The 19,899-nt window shown below is 44.2% G+C and overlaps 1 protein-coding gene across 4 annotated transcripts in view; it reads right to left on the bottom strand.

Annotated features, from left to right (window-relative positions):
• Positions 1-19,899, bottom strand: part of TANC1 (tetratricopeptide repeat, ankyrin repeat and coiled-coil containing 1) — a 239,929-nt gene that overhangs the window by 184,260 nt on the left and 35,770 nt on the right. For 3 of the 4 annotated variants that reach the window (XM_082629879.1, XM_082629882.1, XM_082629881.1), the window contains exon 1: positions 1,763-1,846. The exons of the other annotated variant lie outside the window; for it this stretch is intronic. The gene's annotated coding sequence lies outside the window, so the exon portion shown is untranslated. Of the gene's footprint in view, positions 1-1,762; positions 1,847-19,899 lie in introns of those variants that run through there. 4 annotated transcript variants of the gene reach the window in all.

Below are 19,899 nucleotides of genomic sequence, written 5' to 3'. Positions count from 1 at the left end.
AAAGAAGGAATATTTGAGTCCTACTATATGCTCCACACTGCAGATAGGGAATACAAACAAAAAAGGAGAAACAGAACAAAACGCTTAACCATCACAGGAGCCTCCAGCCTCACCAAACCCCTTGTAGTAGGTATTTTTGTTTCACAATTTACATGTAAGACTGCAGTACAGGAAAACCGTAGTACAGGAGAAGTTTACCAACTTGCTTAAAGTTCCTAAGGTCCAGGAGGGGAAGGACACACTTGGAAGAGGTTAACAAGATAGTATGTAGATGGGCTTCCCTGGTGGTTAAGAATCCGCGCCTGCCAATTCAGGGGACACGGGTTTGAGCTCTGGTCCGGGAAGATCCCACATGCTGGGGAGCAACTAAGCCGTGGGCCACAACTACTGAGCCTGCGCTCTAGAGCCCATAAGCCACAGCTACTGGGCCCGTGTGCCACAACTACTGAAGCCCGTGTGCCTAGAGCATGTGCTCTGCAACAAGAGAAGCCTCCACAATGAGAAGCCCGCTCACGGCAACGAAGAGTAGCCCCCGCTTGCTGCAACAAGAGAAAGCCCGCGTGCAGCAACGAAGACCCAACAGAGCCAAAAATAAATAAATTTATAAAAAAAAAAACAGTATGTAGAGCAGATGGGAGATGGAACCCAAGCCACTGTAACTGGTGTGGCCCTAAAAAACCAACCTGGGGGGGGTGGTTCCCTGGTGGCGCAGTGGTTGAGAGTCTGCCTGCCGATGCAGGGGACACAGGTTCGTGCCCCGGTCCGGGAGGATCTCACATGCTGCAGAGCGGCTAGGCCCGTGAGCCATGGCCGCTGAGCCTGCGCGTCCGGAGCCTGTGCTCCGCAACGGGAGAGGCCACAGCAGTGAGAGGCCCGCGTACCGCAAAAAAAAAAAAAAAAAAAAAAAAAAAAACAACCTGGGAGGAGCAGCTGGGTAAGGCAGGTGAAAACATTCCCTTATTGGTCTCGGTAACTAAAGGGAGGTTTGTAATTAACTTGAAAAGTTTTTCATGGGGATTGGGGAACAGGAAAATGACATGATAAAGAATAGACCTCACAATATATTCATCTATTGACTCGTTACGTTGTACACCTGAAACTAATAGTGTAACATGCCAACTACATCTCAATTTAAAAAATAGCAAAAAAATTGACAGCCAGTCTGACATTAATAAAAGTCTGAAAATGTTTATCAGTTCTACTTCTTTGTTTGCAAACTGTAAGATATTAAGCCAGTCACACAACATATATTAAATGTTTTTAGTAGAAAAGCACTGTGCTAGGCACCACAGAGACCAAAAAACCCTGAAACGGGCACCAAAAAAAAGCCAGCAGTTTTAAAAGAATGAATCAAGGTATTCCTATTATTAATAATGACTGCTTTAACATCGTAATTAAGTCATGAATTTTAAAAAAATTATTCTTAAATTTCTTTGAACATAATCACAGTTCAGGGCTTCCCTGGTGGCGCAGTGGTTGAGAGTCCGCCTGCCAATGCCGGGGATACGGGCTCGTGCCCCGGTCCGGGAAGATCCCACATGCCGCGGAGTGGCTGGGCCCGTGAGCCATGGCCGCTGAGCCTGCGCGTCCGGAGCCTGTGCTCCGCAACGGGAGAGGCCACAACAGTAAGAGGCCCGCGTACCGCAAAAAAAAAAAAAAAAAATCCCAGTTCACTTTCAAAGACCTCAAAATTGTTCAGAAAGTAACATATCTTGGGAAACTTGGTCTGTCAGAGCACGCATTCTCCCTGGGTCTCACTCACCTCGCTTCACCCCAGACTCTACTTGCTGGCAACAGAGAGACGCTGTCTTACTCGGGGGGCACCCAAGTTCCTCTGTGACCACAGAAAGCTGGGAAGAGAACTGCAAAAAAGAAAACCGGTCAGAATACCCATCCTCCGAAGCAAGAAGCACAGAGTTTATAAAACCAGCTACAACCAGGACTCCAGACAAAGCAGTCGTGGAGAGGAACGAGCTGTCAGCATCTACATACTCTTAACAGGGGAAAAAACAGGGTGAGCGGCTGGCAAATGCAAGAAAACGCATTCCTTCTCCCGATACCCTCTGTCCAAGTGACCAGGGACACTGACTGGAAGCCCCTTGTCTTGAGCAAGGTACTGCAGTGTCCGGACTACTTTCTCTATCTCGGGTTTTCTCTTTAAGTGATGCTAATGGGTTTGCAGCCCAACGCACAAATGTTTCAAAGGTTTGAGATATCGAGCCAAGAACCACTCTAAAACACTCAGGGCGCTCAAGTTCTCCAGGACATTTTCTTCCCGTATTTCCTACCTCACTCTTCACAGGTCCCAGCTCTCTATACGACTCATCATTTCCGAACACGCCGTCCAATCTCACACTTTTGCTCTCCCCAGTCCCTCATCCTGAAACCCCTCCCCCACTCTGGAGATGAGTCATCCTCCAGGCACAGCTCAAGTATCACCTGCCTGCCCACCCCACCCCCATGGAACCTCGCCAGTCCTTCCTCTGCACGCAAAGCACCTTGAGGGTACCTGCATTCTAGCATTTGCTTCCTGCTGCTTGACCTCCCCTCCTCCCCATTTCTCAAGGGCTGGTCTTCCCTGCCGTCCCCTACATCACCCTCCTGCTGTAATCACAAGTAGAGGCAGATGTCAATGCATGTTTGTTCATTGAAGGATTCCAACAAGAGGTTCTCCATGACTGACTCGGAGTCCATTTCCTTGGGAAATATTCTTTTTTACTGCTACTCTGGTACTGGAAGATGTTTTTTCAAGGGTGCTATCTATGCTCAAACACACCGACAACCGGGCTCTGGCTCAAGCCAATCCCCTTGCAGCAACGCTGCCGGGCTTCACTGCCAAAGAGGACGGATCGTGTGTAGTCACGTTGGGGCCAACAAAACCACCTTGGCAGGGCACCGGAGTGTAATAGGTTTGTGCATGCAAAGTACGGGTGGAGGCCTTTTCTCCCTTTTAAGTCTGTTTCATAAGCTCTACAAGACATGCCCCCCTTACCCACTGCGACTTCAAAGGTAAGAACGGAGCACGGGGGCTTTTCTCTGGGAGGAAACCAGGGACCGAGGCAGGGCACAGGTCCAGTCTCCCCCCCACTTCAGGACAGCTGAGATCTCCTTCAAGGAGAACGCAGAGGAGAAACCTACACGGCCCAGGTGGTCACCCTCTGTCAAATCTCACCGCATGTTCGGCGACAGCCCGTACACTCTGCCAAGGCTTCCGAGCGCTCCAGGGTTTTCCCTCCCCGGGTTGCTGACCTCACTGGTAGTATTTCAGCATTCACTGCAGGACAGCACCGCCTGGTGCACAGCAGCTCCAATCCGAGGCATCCTATTATTCACTCATAAACGGGATCACCTGCCTCTTCACCGAGACGGGCAGCCAGGGAAGGGATCCATCTCGCAGCTGCCGCAAGGACTTCAGCCAACCTCCTTCCACATAACACACCTCAGCAGAAAAGGCAGTCGCCTCTACTGTCCCAACCACAGCCAACAGACAAATATAAAAGAACAGCCATCACAGCCCACAACACGCCTGCTGTCATGCAGACCCTCTGCCCAGAGCACCCACGGACCTGCGTGCACTCTTGTAACTACATCTCTAACAGGTGATGCACACACGTGCTTTCTCTCTGGCCTCTTCACCTACAGCAACCCATTTGTTACTACCTCTGTAAGGGCGGGCTGGGTGGGGCAGTCCTTTCTGAGTTTAAGATGACAAAGACAGCTCTGTAAATTACAGAGTCACAGAAGTCCCAAGGGGAGGTGACTTCCTGCAAGAAGGACTGTCCCTACAGTCTGTTTTTGTGGTGATGAGATCACAGAGTCTAGATTCTGTATTCAGTCCTACATGGGTTTTAAGGGCCATATTCAGTAATTACAGAAAGGAAAAAGGGAGGTCAACGAGACCAGAGGAACTCTGAGTGGTGTTTGAGAAGTTACTTATAACTACAGTTAGATCACTCATCCACCAGACTCAGAAGAGAAACTAGGCCTCAAGTTTTCAATTGTCCTTTAAAATCAATGTTAGATGAGAAAAAAAAAATGGAACTTTTTACTTTTTTACATTTTCTCATTTCACCACTCCTCCACCCAAAGGGTTCCATTCATTTCCAAGGCATAGTCCAAAATTTGGGCCCAAGACAGTTTTGAAAAACAAGCATTATGCCACAAAATATTCTCATGTAAACTGCAAAAGAAGACAACATACACTTATTGGAGGAATTTTTATGGAACCTAAAACACAGAAGTTCAGAGACCAGGTGAATGATGACCTTCAATTGCCAATCACTACCTTTTCATTTTCATGGATCTAATTTCCAATTAGTTCCTAAAAATAAAACCTTAAAAGGCTTTTGAGGAGAATTATTAGGGTTTACCTCCTGGTCATCACTCTGTTTCAAAGATGAACAGAGAGAGTTTAACGTTGTTTATCCAACAGAAATAAGCTTTTTTTCTCTTAAGTATCCTTCCAGAAACCTAGCATTGGGCATCCTCGGACCACAAAGACTAGGGTTTGTGTTTATCGTCCAGCAATTTCGTGTGACAGTCCAAGTCCTCCAGTGTTACAGGGTCTTGCTGCACTGAATGCTACTCCATAGAGGGTGAGGCCCAGAGAGGGTGACCAGCGTGATGAAGCCCACAACTTTCACTGGGTCACACCCCGCTCTGAGAGCTCATGCATCACAGTGGAAAACAATACCACAGAAATCCTTAAGCCACTAAAAGAAAGCTCTTGTCTTTGTTTTGTTTCATTTTGAATGCTGGTGCTTAATAGAAAGCAAGCTTAAATAAAGGGAAAAAATAGGAAGGAGGAAAACTCTGGGGACTCGGCATCCATCTGGGACTCGAGCAGCAACAGGCATTATGTAAAAATACTTATTTCCATTTCAAATCTTGTGGCTTCCATTTTCCTTAACACAGGTGTAGTGCTAGTACCATTAAACCTATCAAGTACACGGAGGTGGTTTCGATCCTCACTACCCACCAGAATCTCCTGGGGAGCTTTAAAAATTCTGATGCCCAGAAGAATTAAATCAGAATCTCTGGGGACCCAAATGTTACTTTTTAAAGCTGACCAGCTGATTCTAATGCATAGCCAGGACTTGGAACCACTGCCCCTGACCTGTCCTCAGGGTGTTTTCTTCTGTTGCGGCAGGTGGGGAGCAGGAAATATTTATGCCTAAGAAAAGGGAATGGGGGGCTTCCCTGGTGGCGCAGTGGTTGAGAGTCCGCCTGCTGATGCAGGGGACACGGGTTTGTGCCCCGGTCCAGGAAGATCCCACGTGCCGCGGAGCGGCTAGGCCGGTGAGCCATGGCCACTGAGCCTGCGCAACCAGAGCCTGTGCTCCGCAACGGGAGAGGCCCCAACAGTGAGAGGCCCGCGTACCACAAAAAAAAAAAAGGAATGGGCGGAGAAACACAAATGGATGGACGGGGAGAGGGCTGGAGGAAGCTGGAGTGAATAACACCTTGAAGGGGATGATCACTGGAGTGGGTGCAAAGTAGGGCCTGGGGGTGCACACTACCCAGAGAGAGGATGGGGTGGGGACAGACCGGGTCATTCCCTAAGTAAGCCCTGGATAGGCACTGTCATGGAGTTGGTGAGAGGAAGCAATTCACAGCCCATCGGTAAAGACCATCCCTATGTCAAGGGTTTGTTATGTGAGAAATGATTATAATATGATGGTTTTCAGATGTGAAGACCTGGATTTACCACTACGATTTCTCCTGGTTCTTCCAGTAACAGTACTAACAGGTTTGTTTCTTTTTTTAACTGATAACCCATATTTTCTTGCTCACTAAATCTGACAAAGCACACCCTCATTACAGGGTAACTGCCTCGAGTTACAATGCCCAAAGAACAAAGCTTTCCTAGGCTCCTATGAGAGCTGAATTGAAACCTGATCTCAATTAGCATCATGATGTTCTCTCAGATGTGACAGTGCGTGGATAAGAGATGCTGGGTACCCGGGGGAAGGGTGAGGACTGCAGGGACACCGTCTCCAGCTGAGGAGAGCTAATTCTATTCTCACTTCCTTGTTCCTTAGTTCATAGGGTTACCTGCTCTCTACCTGTCCTGTAACAGAGGGACAAAAATCAGCCTGTCCAGCTGGGATGCCTCCTTCCCAATTTCAGTCTCCCATGGAGGAATTAATCAGTTTTACATTATCCATCCATTACCAGTGTTGCCCAAAGTATATCCTGCAGGCCATCTGTACCAGAAGGACCTGGGCCATTCCTGGACACCCCAGGCTGCCTGCGAAGGGAATCACAATATCTGGAGTACAGCCCAAGAGTCTGCATTTTAATCAACCACACAGACACAACGGCCTGTGAACCTGTCATAAACCCTCAACAACTCCTCCTTTGAAATAGGTTTATCAGAGGTGCTGCTAAATCTCTCCATAACCTCTGCCACTTCCTAACTGGGCTTTCATTAACTCACCCTCCTCCGTGGTCTCCCAGGGTATCTGGTCCCTCCAAGGTACACTGCATGGCCATTTACTCAATACCACTGCTGGCTCAAAGCTCCCAAGTCAAGTCACGCTTCTCTGAATGCACACCTGATGCAAAACTTCTCTACCAATTTCAATTGAGGGTTTCAGGTCTGCTAGTTCTCTCTCCCAACTAAACCTCAAGCTTCTTGAAGGCAGGGCCCACAGCACCCCTCTGTATCTTCCACAGGGCCCACTACGTCTTAGGTTTCAAGAGCAGTGGTTGACTAACAGACCAAGCTCTTGCTTCAGCCCTGGGTTTTCCTTCTTTCACCTTCTTCTCATTCTCCCTGGGAAAACTTTCATTCTCTCCTTTCCATAACAAAATTGATTCAGGCAAAGGTGGGAGAAAAGATTATTTACATACTAGTGGGGAAAGAGTGAGGGGGTGAAAGTCATAAGCTAGCAACCTCATCTCTCCAGAAAACACCTAGAAACCAAGAAGATCTATTTAGTCTCTGAAGCTGCCAAAATCAGTAACTAAATTCACACACAATTCAGAAGAGAACTTCCCAGCTTCTTCCCATTTTTATCCAACACCTCCTTCCCAGGCCCTCCCTGAGAGCTAGTTTACTCCTCTTCTAGATACAACTCTAACAGAAGGGAAATATTTGGTTTTCCGGGTCACCATAAATTAACAAGGTGGAGGGCAATTGCTAGATCAAGGCACAATGAAAATCCTGAGAAATTATGACTGACAGGAGACAATGTATAAAATCCCAAACAGCAGATTACAGGCAGTTATAGTTTAAATAGGCTTTCAATCCCCAAAACTGTCCAAGAACACCTAAACAGAGCATTTCAAAATAGCACCATTAGTGGCTCTGAGATATCACCCCAGGCACTAAAAGAAGGTTATTTTCGGGCCTCCCTGGTGGCGCAGTGGTTGAGAGTCCGCCTGCCGATGCAGGGGATACGGGTTCGTGCCCCGGTCTGGGAGGATCCCATATGCCGCGGAGCGGCTGGGCCCGTGAGCCATGGCCACTGAGCCTGCGCGTCCGGAGCCTGTGCTCCGCAACGGGAGAGGCCACAACAGTGAGAGGCCCGCATACCGCAAAAAAAAAAAAGAAGGTTATTTTCTTTCCAGTGGATCTCCAGTAACTACACTCAGGAGAGAAGATGCCCACATAGGCAACCTCAGTCCCTAAGAACCAAGTGTTCTCAAAAATAGGAATGGGCACTGGGAATTCCCTGGTGGTCCAGTGGTTAGGACTCAGTGCTTTCACTGCCGTGGCCAGGGTTTGATCCCTGGTCGGGGAGCTAAGATCCCATAAGCTGCGCGATGAGGCCAAAAAAAACCCAAAAAACAAAGGAATGGGCACTGTATCCAACTGCAATGCACTGTCCCTATGTGGTCTCCAATACCAGTGACCACCAGGACAGACTTTCAAAGGCACACACCCCTCGGTGTTGCCATCCTGATTGGGAACCTTCCTTCTGGCTACTCTTACACTTGCCACGTGCTCATCACTTCCCATCTACCTTTTCTTGTGGTACTTGTGAGTGAAGCTGCTCGCCAGATCATAAACTTCCTTGAGCAGAGGGATTGCACCTTTGCATGGACACCATGCCCCCCATCTCTGCATCTCACAGCTGATGCCTACTGACACTGTCTGGAAGCCCTACAGCCAGATGATCTTAAGGAAGGAGCTATCTAAATGAGCTGTTTTGAAACAGCCCAAGCATTTCTATAGTCTTTAAAGGTATTGGTTTTCCTGCTTTCTGGCAGAGTTTTTAAAAATACAGGTTTAGGGCTTCCCTGGTGGCGCAGTGGTTGGGAGTCCGCCTGCCGATGCAGGGGACATGGGTTTGTGCCCCGGTCCGGGAAGATCCCACGTGCTGCGGAGCGGCTGGGCCCGTGAGCCATGGCCGCTGAGCCTGCGCGTCCGGAGCTTGTGCTCCACAACGGGAGAGGCCACAACAGTGAAAGGCCCGCGTACCACCAAAAAAAAAAAAAAAAAAAATACAGGTTTAAATGTTAGAATTCTGTGATCAATGGGGCAAGCCTCGATTTACTTTGCAATCTAATCTGTACAGGACAGAGAGAGCCCAGGCATAAATTCTGCACCAAACTGCATGTGCCTATCTGAACCGCAAAGGTTAGGGTGAGTTTATCCTTTATCTAAAGGAAACCTAACCTCAAATGGCTTCAATTATTCACCTACTCAGAACTGATTATTGGGTAACCGTATTTATGTCTTGATACATAATAGCATTCAAGTACCGATTTGCTTTAGGTTTAGTAAAGAGAGTAATGAATTTAACTGGTAGTTCTATAATCATAAGATTATGATATATACTTGGTTCAATGAATTTTTTTTTTATCTAAACCGGGTTAAAAACTCAATCTTTGTCCAGATTCACAAAAGTAACTCTCAGTTTTGTTTCAAGCTCACTGTTGAATATGCTACTTACACTCTAAGACCCGTCCATTTGCAAACAAGCTACAACAACCCACCCAGTACCGAAAGCTTATCTCATCAGGTCTGGGCTGTCCAGGCCTTCTAGGCCTGGCCTGCTGTTTCCAGCTTCCACAGCCCATCCTTCCTTCCCCACAGCTGAAGCCTCTTGACCCTTGCCCGCACCCTCCCCTCCCTGGCGTGAGCCAGCGGGAATTTCTAGAATAAGAGATTTAAACAGCTCAAGCCAAGTTTTTCTTGCTGCTTAACCAGCCCTGACCTTGTTGTGTCTAATAACTGGGCTTCTCTCTCCTGCATTCCACAGGCCTGGGTGACCCTCTCGTTCAGTTCTGATAACTGAGCCCAGGCCCCTCGCTGGATAACCTGTAAGTCCTTGGGCTCTGAGGCGCTGCCTGGCTCTTGAAAATGCTCCAGGGGACCGGAGGTGCACCCTGAACCCACTGGGCTGCAGCTGGTCAGGGGACACAGGTGCTCCGTCAGGCTACTCTGCCGCCCTGCGCCGCTCCCTGCCAGGCCACCAGCACTGCAGACTCCCGTTCTTTCCTCCCGGCGCACAGGACTTCCAGCTGCAGGTGCGAGCACTGCTGTCCCCACCTCCGGGTGGAGGGTTCCTGGCCCAAAGTGGGCCTCACAAGGAAATGACTCATATCACAAAAAAGCCGAGGGTCCTCTGGCCAGAACACAAATAAGTCACAGGATCTGAATCTTAACCTATCAGAAATTAAAACCTCAGCAATGAGACATCAACAAAGCAAAAGCAAATAGGATATATCTGTTCGCTGAGAATTCAACACCCCCATGCTGCCTGTGGGTACTGAAGCCACAGCACCCTTGTTCGCTAGTTCTAAGATGAAACCCGAGGAAAATCAGAGAAATGGCGGCAACTGTGTCTTCCCTGGGTGGAGGGGAATCAGAGGACTTCTTATAAACCACTTCAAAGCTAACATCTATGGCTACTGAATATGAAATACAGAATATGAAAATAACTAGATAATTCTCTGCAAGAAATCAAGTCGTCTTCTAAAACGCTATTAACAAAGCTAAATTTATATGTACATTTTTATCCACAGCCTTAAAAAAAAATCAGACATTAAAAACTCTAGATGGCTAAACTGTCTTCCATTTCAAAATAACATAAAAACAGCAACCTTCATTTTCTGGTCAAAGCTTATTTTTGCAACACCTATCATTTTCTACAGAATTCTAGACATTTTCTGCTTCCTACCACTGTTTTGTAGAAAGACTTTTCCCCCTTGGCATTATATCTTTGCTTTTTGATCTCGTTAACAATCCTGAAAATTCCAACCTTGCAATTTTTTCAGTCCTGCGAAGGAATAACACACAGTCATTTAAAAACCAAAAGCAATGTCAATGTTTCCTCAATGACACAGCTGCTGTGAGTGACCAGTGAATAAAAGTTTCGGTTTCTTTGTTGTTGGGTTTTTGTTTTGTTTTGTTTTGTTTTTGGCAGGGGCTGAGGGGGTAGGTGTGGATAATGACTTCTCTCCAAAATAATTCCCAAAGTTACTGAACACATGGTCAAAAACAGTAAGGCATTAGTAAAGCAAGAAGTACTATGATAAAGTACTATAATAAAGCACAGTGAATATACATGTACAAAAGAGGTTGCTCAAGGACTCCAGACAGGAGAGGACCCACTCTGTGTGCCAGGCATTACATGGTGCACAAATTCTGTATTACAAACCCTAAAAAAAAAAAAAAAAAAATGAGGCATATGATCCAGCAATCCGACTTCTGGGTATTTATCCAAAAGAACTGAAATCAGGATCTTGAAGAGCTCTCTGCACTCCCACGTTTCCTGCAGCTTTATTCACAATAGCTAAGACCGGAAGCACCCTAAATGTCCATCAACAGATGAATGGACAAAGAAAATGTGGCACATCTGTACAATGGAATATTATTTAGCCTCAAAAAAAGAAAATCCTGTCATATGCTACAACACGGACGCAACTTGGGGACATTATGCTTGCTCGATGAAATAAGCCAATCTCAGGAGCACAAACACTGCAAAGATTCCAATTCATATGAGGAATCTAAAGCAGTCAGACTCATAGAAGCAGAAGGTAGAATGGTGGCTGCTAGAGGCTGGAGTGGGGAGTGGGGGCGGGAATGGGGTGTTGCTGTTCCATGAACATAAAGTTTCAGTGATGTAAGATGAAAAATTTATACTGATCTGCTATACAACACCGTGCTTATAGTTAACAATACTGGATCATACACTGTAAATTTAAGTTTTAAGTGGTTTTTTTTTTTTTTAAACCACAACTTTTTGAAAATGAGGAAACAGGCTCAGGAATTCAGATTATGCTGGCTTCAAAGCTCCCATCCCTTCTACTGCTTCATATGGCCTACTTGCAAGAGAAGCATAAACAACATAGATTAGCATATAATTATGGGCTAAACTGCATAACAGAAAAGGAGAAGGGACAGGGAACCAAAGAAGGCTGAAGTAGTTGAGGAAAGCCTCAAAGTAGAGGGCAACTTAGGCCGACCCCTGAAGGTCAAGCTGAGCCCATGGAGACTGCAACAAGCCTGGCATCTGGGTGCAAACACTGGGCTGGTCCAAGCTAAGAAGGCATGCTAGGAAATCGCTTTCAAAGACTGCAAAGGTAGCATTATGTAGAACAAACTCCATGCTTCCAGCTCGTGAACTAAACACAGAGGGCTAAAAATCAAAGCAAAACCAAAGGAACTGGTCAGAGTACCCTAAGCCATTTATAATCTAGCCCTCCAAATTTGAGTGTTTTTTGAATCCTGGAAAAGGCCTTGCTATTGACAAATAAGTACAATATAAAAAGTTATAAGGCACAGCCCTCTATCAGGGTCAGTCTGAGTTAAAATGATCAGACTTCAATGATCAAAGTACGAACACCTCAAAAGGCTGTCTGGGCAACCAAATAATGTACATCCAGGGCTTTCAAATCATCTCAGTTCCCCGACCAGGGATTGAGCCAAGGTCAGGGCAGTGAAAGCACCAAATCCTAACCACTAGACCACCAGGGAACTCCCTCCAACCTATTTTTAAGTAGCAGAACATTTTTCTTGTACAATTTTGAAATGATGAAAAAGATATTGATCTCTCTAGGAAAAATTTTCAGCTGTCTTTAGTTCTCTTATTTTTTTTAAGATTTTTTTGATGTGGACCTTTTTTTTTCTTTTAAGTCTTTATTGAGTTTGTTACAATGTTGTTTCTGTTTTGTGTTTTGGTTTTTCGGCCATGAGGCATGTGGGATCTTAGCTCCCCCACCAGGGATCGAACCTGCATCCCCTCCGTTGGAAGGTGAACTCTTAACCACTGGACTGCCAGGGAAGTCCCTAATTTTTTAAATAGGAGTTTCCAAGTCCCCTCTCCAGCCCTTAAACTTTGACTTATGGCCTATATCTCACACTCTAGCCCTTAATTATAAGCCACTCTATATTGTTTATCCTTTTCTAATATGTGGACAATATGGTAAAGTAGAAAAGACAGGAAATCTGAAGTCACAGTGATCTGGATTCTTGTGCTAGCTTGCCAGTATTTTTAATTTATTTTTTTTAACTTTAGAGCAATCTTCTTCAGGTGTGTGGGGGGGACATTAAATTTGAAAAAAAAATTCATCTTAAGTTCAGCAAGTCCTTCAGTTTTAATTTCAGTTATATTCTGTTCAATTTAAATAAAACTTACTACTTTATTTTAATGTCTGAAGTAAATTTCTGACTGGTAAAATTACTTTTCTGTACTTTTAAAGAAATTTGTACCAGAATATAGATTGCTTTTGTCAATGGGAAAATAACTTTTAAAAAGAAAAGCCTTAATTAGTTTCAGCTGAATGCGAGAAGGGCCCAAACCCTGCCCTCTGGCTTAAAACACGGATTCAAAAACCACTGGCAACTACCAAAGTGTGGGCAAAGGGTCAAATATTAGATGAATATGATGATTACTGCATCATTCATTTGTAAATAACCTGTTTTAAGTTAACCATTCGCCTTACATTGTCAATTATGGTATTATCTGTAAGATGATCAGCTAGCTCTTTTAGTTTGGGGTCCTGGGCTAATGAGGTAAGGACTTGAGTCTCTCTTCTTAGCTTTCATGTAACTCCACACTACAGGCATTTCACAAAGGCACAATAGATGTTCTAAAACCACACCTGTACTAGCAAACAACTTCAAATCCCCTGGTAATGATCCATAGTTCAGAAGCTGTTTATATGAGTGGTAACAAATTATTACACTTTAACTTAATAAGCCCTGTGTTTCCCACAGTTGGTAGAGAGAGAAAAGTAGAAGCACTGTGGTGTCTAGAAAAAGACTATCGGACAGTATTTCGGGCAGGGTGGCGACACTGGCTACACCACACAACAGATATGTACATCCGAGAGGGTTATGTCTATACCACTCAACAGATGCGTATGTCCAAAAGGTTCTGGCTATACCATACAACAGATGGATGACCTTGAACCAGTCTCTTAAATTTGCTCGCCCTGACCAGCTTCGTATGCAAAGTCAGCAAATTGAATTAGATGTGTTCAAGCCCTTCCGATACTAAAATTCAATCTAAGTCCACAAACTCTTGATTAACTCCGAATTTAACAAAATAAGGTATGTAAAATCCTTAACACAGTGGCGAGCACGCCGTACGCATGTCACAAATGCTGGCAGCTGTTAATAAAATAAGGCGGTTCAGGTTTGTATGTGTTGTACACAGCATATATTTGAGTATCTTTGGTGGGATTTTCTAAAGGAAAAAAACAACACACTTTAAAGTCCTATTTTAATCAGCATTGTTAAATCAAAGGAGCCCCCAATGAAACAATGAATTATGAAGCTCTACATGAGAGGACATGAGCCTCTCAAAATCAACTGCTTTGTTTTGTTTTGAATTAGACTTTCAGTGAACTCGGCAGCATGCAGGAGGAAATCATGAGTGCTGTCAAGACTCACTGGCTCAGCACACATTAACTGAAAACATTGCAGCTGGGGAAGCAAAGATCAGCGAGACCCTGCCTCTGGGTCCAAACAACAGCAAGTGATGAGTGTCCTAGGGGTACAAACTGTTGAAGGGTCTGGATAAGTACAAGGCTTCCAGAAAAAAGGCCTCACACTAGTGTGCCACAGATATTCTGTCTGGCCCACACACTCTGTTGTAGTTTCTACTTGAGTCAGGTTGCAAACACTCAGAAATCCAGAGGTCATCCCTAAATAATGGTCTAGCTTCCCTTGGAAGTTTGGGAGTGCCAGCAGTATTGAGCCCGCATTCCTACTCTGCGACACCCCACGACAGCCGTGCAGCCCCTCGACCTCCACTACTCCATTAATTAATCCCACTACTGGAGCTGAGGCTCAGCCTTCCCCCTCAGCTCGCTGCCTCGCTGGCTCAGGATCCCATCTGCCTTTGCTCCCTCCACCTGCGTATAATCAAGGAGAGCTCAAGAGCTCTGGAGCAGAGACAACTGAGCTGGCACCTCCACTCTGCCACATACCAGCCATGTCATTATCTTAGGCAAGTAATTCATCTCTTAGCTTCCCATCTGCAAACCTGGGTATTAATAGTATTTACCTCATAAGGCTGGTGTGAGGGGAAATGTGTCGTTACCTGCAAAGCGCCTCATACACAGCAACTGCTCTATAAATATTAGACGTTACTACTCTCTGGCCCCTGAAGGCATGTCAGTTTCAAACTTCTGTCCTAGAGCTTTAATAGTCTAAGGTTACCTAGTAAATTATTTTATGATCAAAAAGAAAATGGCGTATGGTGAAAGCTGTTCAGATACAGCTTAAGCATTATGAGACCCACTACTCACAAAGGACTAATATTATGATTTCACGCATATGAGATACTTAGAAGAGGCAAAGGCACAGAGACAGAATGTAGAATAGATGTTGGAAGGGCAGGAGGGAGTGGAGGATGGGCAGTTAGTGTCTAATGGGTATAGAATTTCTCTTGAGGAAGATGAAAAAGTACCAGGGATGGATGGGTGATGACTATGCAACAGTTGGAATGTACTTAATGCCACTGAACTATACACTTAAAAATGGTTAAAATGTAACTTTTGTTATGTATACATTAAAACAATTTTAAAACAATGAATGACAGAGCTGACATAATTTCGTCTGCTGCTGTTTGCTAGAATCAAGTTGTTAATGATCCCAGAGACCCCCCAATACACTACAAGTTCATGTTCTCAAAAGCCAACTGCTGCATTTCCCATAATGGTTTAGGAAGAACTGTATTAACTATTTTAACAGCTGTGCAGCACAACCGTGGGCTTTCTTCTCAATCTGGAGGCCTCATGGGGATGACTCTGTAGCAGATACGGTTATGAGGCCAGTGGGATAGCCTTTTAATACCTGTCTACAGCAGTCGGGCTGTTCTTCCTTCATTATAAAATGCTCCGCACAGACACCTCATTCTCTCTTTTCTTTCAAAAATATACAAAATGGGCAGCTTCCTGCCAAGTACTATGTAACTGGCTGCCTTTGAACTGTGGGATGCCGGGTAACAGTGACAAGACGTTTTAATCTCCATGCCTGTTCTACAATAGCATTCAAAACGCGCACACACAACAAGAGTCTTGCCAGGCTGTAAATCAACAAGCACAAGAGAATGTCCCAAACTATTTCAGTCAGGGTCCTATTTTTTTTTTTTTTTTTTTTTTTTGCGGTACGCGGGCCTCTTACTGTTGTGGCCTCTCCCGTTGCGGAGCACGGGCTCCGGACGCGCAGGCTCAGCGGCCATGGCTCACGGGCCCAGCTGCTCCACGGCATGTGGGATCTTCCCGGACCGGGGCACGAACCCGTATCCCCTGCATCGGCAGGCGGACTCTCAACCACTGCGCCACCAGGGAAGCCCAGGGTCCTATTTTTTTAATTTCTATATGTGGCTGCTTTCTGTGGCATCGGTCCTTCATTTTTTTAAAAAAGTACATAAAATATAAGGAAATTTAAAACTCTGAAAACTGCATTTAACCTGAGAAACACACACACACACACATTATATCCAGTATATATGTGCAGTCTTCCAACTCAGAACCACTGCAAATATTCATTTCCTAACCTTTAGAGGGCCACCCCCCATGAGTTTACAATCTTGAGTCAGACAAACTGCACTTAGCTCCTTCTAAGAAGAAACTGCACTGCACTTCGAAATTTCTTAACTAAACTGATGCCTTTTTGGCAGCAATGTTGTTTGGCAGGAAAGATCCCTCTAAATATTACTGAATAATCAAAGTGATAGAATATATTTTATCTTTTAAATATTACATTTTGAGTATCAACCCAAACTTGGGATGGGAGAACTACCTGGTACCATGATTTCCACTGCTGCCTGAGAGTTAAGAGACCAACTACCTAGGTGACTGTATGTCCTATATATAAACCCTCAAACACTGATGATCATTTTCCCCTGCTAAGACCAAAAAAAAGTATTACAGAAAGACAAAAAGGGAAAAGATCATAGGCAAAGTGCACATTTTGTATCTCTTTAAAGCCAATGTGTGCATCAAATGACAAGTATTTTTATACTCCAGGGATCAAAGGCAGAGAAGATAAATGTTTTTAAAACTCACTAAAAAACAGCCTCAAACAAAACTGTCTCCATATAAGAAATGGCTTCAATTTACTAGCCAGCACAGCAGGAAACTGCAAGCAGAGGAGTTGGTATTTTTGTGAGTAGAAAATGTGGCCTTCTCTGTCCAAGCTGCATATACACCAAATAACAAATCTTTATTAAACAGGGCTGGGAGAGTTGTTGAATTAGGAGACAAAAAGAGAGTATGACCCCAGATCTGCTGCTGTTATGGGCTGAATTGTGTCCCCCCTCCCCGAAATTCTTGTTGAAGACTTAACTCTCAGTTAAGTGAATGTGACTGTATTTGAAGACAGGGTCTTTATACAGAAATAATCAAGTTAAAGGAGACCCTTGGGGGGGCCCTAATCCAATATGACTAGTGTCCTTATAAAAAGGGGAAATTTGGAAACAGAGACAGATGATGTATAAAGAGAAGATGATGTGAAGACAGTTATAAGCCAAGGAGGGGAGCCTAATACACATCCCTCCCTCTCAGGTTTCAGAAGGAACCAACCCTGCCAACACCTTGATCTTTTTTTTTTTTTAAACATCTTTATTGGAGTATAATTGCTTTACAATGGTGTGTTAGTTTCTGCTTTATAACAAAGTGAATCAGCTATACATATACCTATATCCCCATATCTCCTCCCTCTTGCGTCTCCCTCTCATCCTCCCTATACCACCCCTCTAGGTGGTCACATGCACCAAGCCAACACCTTGATTTTGGACTTCCAACCTCCAGAACTCTGAGACAATAAATTTCTGTTGTTTAAGCCACCTAGTTTGTGGGACTTTGTTACGGCAGCCTTAGCCGACTAATACAACTATTTACCAACACACACGGTCTCAGATTCAACACAACCCAGTCCTCAGGGACCTTTCCTTGATCAAGTGAACATAAGACAACACCCATGCAAATATCTTGCAAATCTACAAATGGCTATGTAGCAGTCAGCAGTATAAGGCACAGTGGGTTACAGAAGAAATCTAAAACTCTACCCTCTCCTAATTGGCATAGGAATGTACAATGCGTTGCAAATTGACCACACCACTATAAATCAGGGCCAAGAATGTACTTTTTAAAAAGCAAATTCTATACTTATCAGCTCACCACCAAAAAAGCAGAATCAGTTTTAAGACAGGATTTTTTCCCAGGACAAATGGCAAATACAGCATAAATACTCTCATATTCTGTGAAGTCTGGATACATAAAGATGTGTTATCCTCTGTGTCTCACCCCTTTGGGACACAATTTTACTGCAGGAATATGATGTAACTGCCCTGCCTTTGTCCACCAAACAGAACATAATATGCCTTCAATATGTCAGCCTGTTTTACCTCCCTAAATACATAATTGATTCTCAACATTTTATGCTCCAGTTACTGCCCCAAAGCAGATTGGGACAAGTTCACATTTCAAATGCTCCTTCTTTTCAAGTACAAAAGGAGTGATCAGAACAGTTAACGAACTCTCTTCAAGTTTTCTTGGAGGAGTCATTTGCTTGCCATTTCTCCAGTTTCTCTGTCACTCACATGTACATCCTCATGCATCAAAAAGGATCCAGAACTTACACAACTTGACTAAAAAACAGCCATATATTATACTATGAGAAACAACCAACAAGAAGAGAAGAAGGAATTGTCTTTATTTAGAACACTAAACGAGTAGCTAGTTACATTCCCAACAGAAACAGAATTAGGACCAATGTCAAAAAAAATTAAAAGCTTAAACTTCCCTTAAAAAAAAAAAAAAGTAGAGCTATATATTTAGGTCATTTTATTTTTAACCACAGCCTTCTAAATGACCTGAATATCCCAACATCCACTCTAAATGACAAGTTTTGTAATTCCTATGAATAATTTAGTTGGGCAAATTTGTTTTACTTGTTGAATAAAAACGTTACTTTAGAAAATGACAAGCCAGTTTTGCCCACAATAATTTTCAGTCTGAACATATTCCATTCCTCTTAGGAAAAAACAGCATGGGAGGGGAGAGAGCAACTTTTAACACTGGGTCTCTGGCACCGCAGGGACTTGAACAGCCATATGGATTGGGGCAGTTTTTGTTTACCTTAAGTTTTCGAGCTATTCACCATCTCCAAAAAAGAAAAAAAAAAGCCGAGAAGTACCAAGATATTTTAAAGTTCCAAAGGCACGTGTTTGAATTCAGCTTCTGAAAGACATTACTATTAGCACAAGCAGTTACAGTGACTTTCTTAGAACATCGAGTGAATAATATAACCCAGAATGTTTTACTTTGACATCTACTAAAATGGAAACAGCAGCAGCATTGGCCTCAGCAACAATATGGTCTTGGGGTTTTTGTTTTGTTTTTAAATCCAATTTCACTTTCACAAAAGCCAGTATCTCAAGTAGAAAAAAACTTATCCAGAATGTTGTTGGCCTTGGGAAACAGACTGGCGTTCATTACTGGGGGGTGGGGCTCAGGGAAGGTGGGTGTGTGCCTCGTTCCTGGCTCCTTTTAGGTGGAGAGCAGGCTAGCGTACCATCCTGGCCCTACACTCATCTCTTCTTAGAAGGCCTAGTGAAATACCTCATCCTTGAAGTTTGGGAACAGAAACTGGGGATGGTGACACAGCCCCTCCCATCTTCTTCTTCCTGGATGCCAAGCTACTCTCTGGAGGTGCACATCTAAGTCTTCTTAAACATCCTGGCTCTATGGGGACAGGCCACCACATGGGGAAACCCTGATGGTCCAGCACCACATGAGCAGCCAGACAAGCCTGACTACTGTGGGGCTCAGGTTAGGAAGCCTACTGTTGACATACATTTAAGACACATTCTCCAATATTAGTTCCATCAGTAAAAAAAAAAAAGGTACAATTTGAATTCCTGATGTTGTCTTTCTCCTGTCTCTATGAGAGCTCGTTCAGAACTCAGATTGACAGGAAAAAGTGGGGTGTCATTTAGCACCCCTCCCTCAAATCCCAACAATATAAAGAATGAGTTTTCCTGTTTAAGGGATAGACTTTGAGATCTTACTCTCTTTAAAAACTTTATTTTACTTCTAGTGACCTGTGAGACAACAGAACAACTCTAAAACCCAAAACACTGACTTTTTTCCATTTCATTCAAAACTGACAACGAATCACTGTTACTATTATTATGACCATTTCTCACTGTATTCCAGCTCAGCCAGTGATTAGAGGTAGCTGAGTGAACTTATCCATGTTACTCACACTCATTTATAAAACGGGAAGAGTGATATCCCTACCTTGTGGGTATAATTTATAGAGTCAACGAAATAATGAGGATTAAAGGAACTTGTACATAAAGCACCTGGAATGTACACAGTAGGTAGTGTTAAATAAATGTCATCTCCCAGGCTCATCTCTTCAAAACGGACACACTTATTGAGAATCAGAAGGGGCTTTAGGAGATTATTCCAATAAACCTTTCT

The sequence above is a fragment of the Mesoplodon mirus genome (assembly GCF_964341445.2).
Source record: "Mesoplodon mirus genome assembly, chromosome: 8".
NCBI classification, from domain to species: Eukaryota; Metazoa; Chordata; class Mammalia; order Artiodactyla; family Ziphiidae; genus Mesoplodon; species Mesoplodon mirus.
The sequence above is the reverse complement of the archived record's forward strand: the minus strand, read 5'-3'. Positions and strand labels throughout refer to the sequence as shown.